The sequence below is a fragment of the Mchenga conophoros genome, linkage group LG6 (assembly GCF_057382185.1).
Source record: "Mchenga conophoros isolate Kocher_MC1m ecotype Shallow Benthic linkage group LG6, M_conophoros_male_GT1.1, whole genome shotgun sequence".
Lineage (NCBI taxonomy): Eukaryota > Metazoa > Chordata > Actinopteri > Cichliformes > Cichlidae > Mchenga > Mchenga conophoros.
Window position 1 is genome coordinate 19,026,047 of NC_140531.1, and position 6,037 is coordinate 19,032,083.

Here is a 6,037-nt window from a genome sequence, read left to right on the forward strand (position 1 = left end):
ATGTCGAACCTTGAGGCAGACGGGCTACAGCAGCAGAAGACCAGACCAAGTGCCAGTCCTGTTACCTAAGAACAGGAACTAAAATTGGACAACAGAAGGTGTTAAAAAAATATTGCCTGACGTGACGGGTTTCAATTTGTACCCTGATATTTAGGTGGTGAGTTCAGGGTTTGGCGTTAACAACATAAAGTATGGATCCATCCTGCCTTGTATCAATGGTCCACGCTGCTGCTGGTGGTGTAAGAGTGTTCAGGTTCTTTTTTGGCACACTTTGAGCCCCTTACTACCAACTGAGCATTGTTTAAATGCCACAGCCTACCCGAGTCCATCTTTTTAAGACCACATTGTACCCATCTTCTGATGCCATGAAAATCTCAGATCATCTCTGCAACAGTTGTTTGATGCCATCACGCCAACATGGACCAGAATTTCTGAGGAATGTTTTAAGCACCTTGGGCCTATTTGACGGGCAGTGCTTTGAGCAGCTGAAATACAAAAGTAACTATGAAATGAAATAATGTGTATATATAATCTAGAGGAATATATACAAAACAAGAGAAAGGCAAGAGTCTGTTTGTGAGTGGCCTGAGTGATGAGACCGTGGCTCAGATTGGTAAGGTGTGGTGGCCCATCGGAAGAAGCTGTTAGTGACCCTGGACGCTCACCAGAGGGTAGTGGGTCAAACTGGTGGTGTGCAGGGTGCAAGGGGTCACCTGTAATGACCCTGGTTTTCCTGAGACAGGAGCCAGTGATTTCTTGGGAATTGTTAATTACATTGTGCACAGCCTTCCTGTTGTCAGAGGTGGACCATGCGTACCAAACATCCAGGCAGTAGGAGAGCAGTACAAGGCTCCTTTATTTTTTTCAAGGAATTTAATTTTTAAGGATTAAGGTATGCTCCAATTGTTTTCAGTTGGTGAAAGATCTGGACTGCTGCCAGGCCTCTTCGCCACCCAGACTCCTCTACTGGTATAGAATAGAATAGTAAGTAAGTAAAATGTATTTATATAGGACTTTTCACCGATAAAAATCACAAAGTGCTTCACAATAAAACCAGAAAGATACATAAAATAATAATATGAAACAATTAAAAAAATGAATTAAAAGCTTGTTTGTATAGAAATGTCTTCGGTTACTTTAAAAAATAAAATAACAACCGGTTATTGTCATTGTACAATGAAACTTGTGGACAACACCATGCTGTTATATTAGATGCTGCAGTATGAGGTTTAGTATCATCTTACTGAAATACTCAAGGCATTCCCTGACAGACAGGTCATCTGGATAGGAGGTTATGTTGAAATCCTGTATATACGTTTCAGCATTGATGGTGCTGCTAATCTCATGGGACCTAAAGCACCTCAATACAGTCAGAGATGTATGATTTTCAACCGAGTCTGGAGAATGTGGCATCCATGTTTTTGTTTTTTGTTTTTTTTGTTTTTTTACCTCAGTTAATGTCTGGAAGTGTTCCTGAGCCCATGCAATGATTCCCTATTTTGATCCCGACTGACTGATTTTCAGCCGTGTCCCTTGTGTACAGAGATTTCTCCAGATTCTTAAAATCTTTTTATGATATTGTGTACTCTAGACGATGAGATATTCCAGGTCTTTGCAGTTTTACATTAAGGAACATCATTCTGTGATTGTTCCACAATTTAAAGATCCATATTTAAAATGTATAAGTTCATTTTTGGTAGATTAGTAAACCTCTGAAGATGCAGGTGTTGTCGTTCCCATAGCTGACAGAAAATGTGTCCAGGCTTCTCTGTGTGAAGCTTTTAAAAGACACTAGAGGACCACATGTTGCTTTTGCTTTGTCATTTGTGTCATGGCTCTGATGTGCAATGATGAAACTCCACTGCTTTTATATTATTGTACTGGATTGCTTCACTAATTTCAACATAAGTTTATTAAAGACACTGAATTACTGGGTGCATTTGAATCGGTTTGTGGTGCCTGTGCTGTGTGGAAGCAGCTGTGCGCAGGGCTTTAGAAACAAGATTTATGCAAATCAAGATTCACACATAATAAAGGGCACGATCAGTAACAATGAACCCGGCCATCAGAGCAGATGGTAGATGGGGGTTAAGGGCACTGAAGACACAGTTACAGAAACAGTTTTCATTGCTGTAGGAAAATTAAAAGGTAATTCTTTATTTAAACAGCCAAACATGTGCTGTTGTGTTTGTTGGGAAATGATATTTGGTGGCGTGAAGGTTTACTTGTTCTCTTCTGGCTGAATGCTGTCTCTCCGGCTCTTCATTGTGAGCCGGAAGCAGCTAGACATCCATGTGTAGATGTTTACAGCTAATTGAATGAACATTGTCATGCTTATCTCAGCGTTCCTGTAGATCTTTCCCCCTCTTTATTCTCATCCAGATCACACACCACTCAGCAGACCTGGATCTATATAATGTTCCATGAAATACAATTCTTTCTTTGGGCCCATAGTCCCCTGGCAGGTTAATCCAGCCCTGGCGTTACACGCAGGTTAGAATCAAGTAGATCTGGTTTCTGGTTTCACTTTATTTTTCTTTGATTTGTGCTTGCTCTGAGTGTGTTTCTGTAAACTTTACTGTTTACCTGCTGTTTTCTGTAAGTACCTACACATATAAACTTAGTCACTCTGCTTAAGGATTATTTAGGTGTGTATTTGACAGTTATACCATACCTATTAGTTATATTTCAAAATTAAAAGCAAAAAAAAAAAGTCAATAAAATGCATTAGACTGTACAGGTTCAAGTGCCCAACAGTCCTTTCCTGAATGCCTTTCCTGAGGTTTGCACTGTGTCCTATTTATGTGTGACAATTTGATTTCCCTCGGATTGAGCTAGACATATGACAGCAATTATAAGCTGAAATAGTAAAATTCTCCAAAGTAGGTAACAAAGTTATGAATCAGTCATAAAGTGCACACACCAAAACTGTTTTCACTTTGTTAAATCCCTGCACGCTGACTAGGAAGTTTGGGTTGTTTGTATGCGCTGATCCAACCCTGAATTACACTATTAGAATGACCACCTACACAATGAAAAAGGTTCCTGTGTGCTTATGTCTGTCTGCAGGCTAACTGTGAATCCTGTAGCACAATTTCTAAAACTAGTCAGACGTATAGCAAAACCACTCACTGAGTTTGCAAAACTAAAAGCACAAAAACTGCTTTGCACTCAGTTTGCAATTTTGTAACACACACTTTGCAAAACTGTAGGCACAATTCACTGCACAACACTCAATTACCAAATTTCCAACACACTCCTAGCAAAAGTATACACATGTATGGCTATCATTAACACTAATTTGCCAACTGTCTGGCACACTTTCACATGTGAAAACTTTTTTAGATAATTAGTTCACTTTGCAATCAGCCTAAGCACTATAATACAGGGAAGCTGTGTGTGCGGAGTACAATGGAGGGAGCAGAAAGAGTGAGAAGTAGAGGAGGCCGAGGAAGAGGACGTGGAGGTGAAGGAGTAGGATGAAGAGGACGACAAGGACAAGGAGGAGCAAGAGGAAGACGAGGAGGGGGCAGAGGAAGCATGTTCACTGCAGACCACGTAACCCATATAGTCATTATGGCGATTGCAAATAATCCTATACTTGGAAATAAACACTTGTGTTTGTTTTGATGTGTTTGACTAAACACCAGTACTTGAAGTTTGGATCCCTCTATGCTTATGGATCTATGACAGAAGTATGAGCTCAAACTGACATAGCCTACCTTGTGCACAGGGAAGGCAAAAGCCAGATGTGTTTTGTATTCATACCATCAGTGTGCAGTTGGCGCATTGTGTGCTTAGTAGATGATGGCTTGTGTGTACTGTTTGATACGGAAACACCATTTTTACGAAGGTGTGAAGAGTTAATCTAGCTGGGTTTGCTTTTGCAAGAGAACTACAATGTTTGGATAATTGGGTGACAGGTTTTCTTATTTGTGTGAAGAGTTTTGCTAAATTAGCCAATAGTTACATAAAATGTGCTTAAGCAATCAGAAAAAACTGTAAAGGTACAGTAAGTGATGTTTGTGAGGTAACAGAATATTGTATTCATAATTAAAAATTGATTTATGGATTCTTGTAAACTAATTAAGAATTAATACATAAAAATGCATAAGAGGTTGCCAGTTTTTGTATATATATATTTTTGTATATTATAAGGTTTTAAGAATGGACAGCTTTCACCTCGTGCTTGTATAGTTATTGCAACATCGTGTATATGAAATGTGTTTATGTTTTTTTATTTGTTTTATTATGTGTACTGGTTGTGTTGACTCTATAAAAACCAAATGCCTTCATATTATGGCATACTATGGTCCCTCATAATAACTGTCTACAACAAAAACATAAATAGCCTATTTGACATTAATAGATGTATGATCAATCCTCACACAATGTTTTGGAGAGCAGGGAGAGTGGGTTTTTAAAAAAAAAAAGAAAAAGAAAAAAAGATTTTACAACATTTGTTTTTTAAAATATCATATCCTGTCCAGTCATAATCATTCAAGTATAATAAACTGAAAGTGGAAATGTTACTGACACTGAAACAGTTGGTATTTATTACACCTACTTCTGTGTAATTAAAAAAAATCCTCCTAACTGCCATTTATACAGGGAGTGCAGAATTATTAGGCAAATGAGTATTTTGTCCACATCATCCTCTTCATGCATGTTGTCTTACTCCAAGCTGTATAGGCTCGAAAGCCTACTACCAATTAAGCATATTAGGTGATGTGCATCTCTGTAATGAGAAGGGGTGTGGTCTAATGACATCAACACCCTATATCAGGTGTGCATAATTATTAGGCAACGTCCTTTCCTTTGGCAAAATGGGTCAAAAGAAGGACTTGACAGGCTCAGAAAAGTCAAAAATAGTGAGATATCTTGCAGAGGGATGCAGCAGTCTCAAAATTGCAAAGCTTCTGAAGCGTGATCATCGAACAATCAAGCGTTTCATTCAAAATAGTCAACAGGGTCGCAAGAAGCGTGTGGAAAAACCAAGGCGCAAAATAACTGCCCATGAACTGAGAAAAGTCAAGTGTGCAGCTGCCAAGATGCCACTTGCCACCAGTTTGGCCATATTTCAGAGCTGCAACATCACTGGAGTGCCCAAAAGCACAAGGTGTGCAATACTCAGAGACATGGCCAAGGTAAGAAAGTCTGAAAGACGACCACCACTGAACAAGACACACAAGCTGAAACGTCAAGACTGGGCCAAGAAATATCTCAAGACTGATTTTTCTAAGGTTTTATGGACTGATGAAATGAGAGTGAGTCTTGATGGGCCAGATGGATGGGCCCGTGGCTGGATTGGTAAAGGGCAGAGAACTCCAGTCTGACTCAGACGCCAGCAAGGTGGAGGTGGAGTACTGGTTTGGGCTGGTATCGTCAAAGATGAGCTTGTGGGGCCTTTTCGGGTTGAGGATAGTCAAGCTCAACTCCCAGTCCTACTGCCAGTTTCTGGAAGACACCTTCTTCAAGTACAGGAAGAAGTCTGCATCCTTCAAGAAAAACATGATTTTCATGCAGGACAATGCTCCATCACACGCGTCCAAGTACTCCACAGCGTGGCTGGCAAGAAAGGGTATAAAAGAAGAAAAACTAATGACATGGCCACCTTGTTCACCTGATCTGAACCCCATTGAGAACCTGTGGTCCATCATCAAATGTGAGATTTACAAGGAGGGAAAACAGTACACCTCTCTGAACAGTGTCTGGGAGGCTGTGGTTGCTGCTGCACACAATGTTGATGGTGAACAGATCAAAACACTGACAGAATCCATGGATGGCAGGCTTTTGAGGGTCCTTGCAAAGAAAGGTGGCTATATTGGTCGCTGATTTGTTTTTGTTTTGTTTTTGAATGTCAGAAATGTATATTTGTGAATGTGGAGATGTTATATTGGTTTCACTGGTGAAAAGAAATAATTGAAATGGGTATATATTTGTTTTTTGTTAAGTTGCCTAATAATTATGCACAGTAATAGTCACCTGCACACATAGATATCCCCCTAAAATAGCTAAAACTAAAAACTACTTCCAC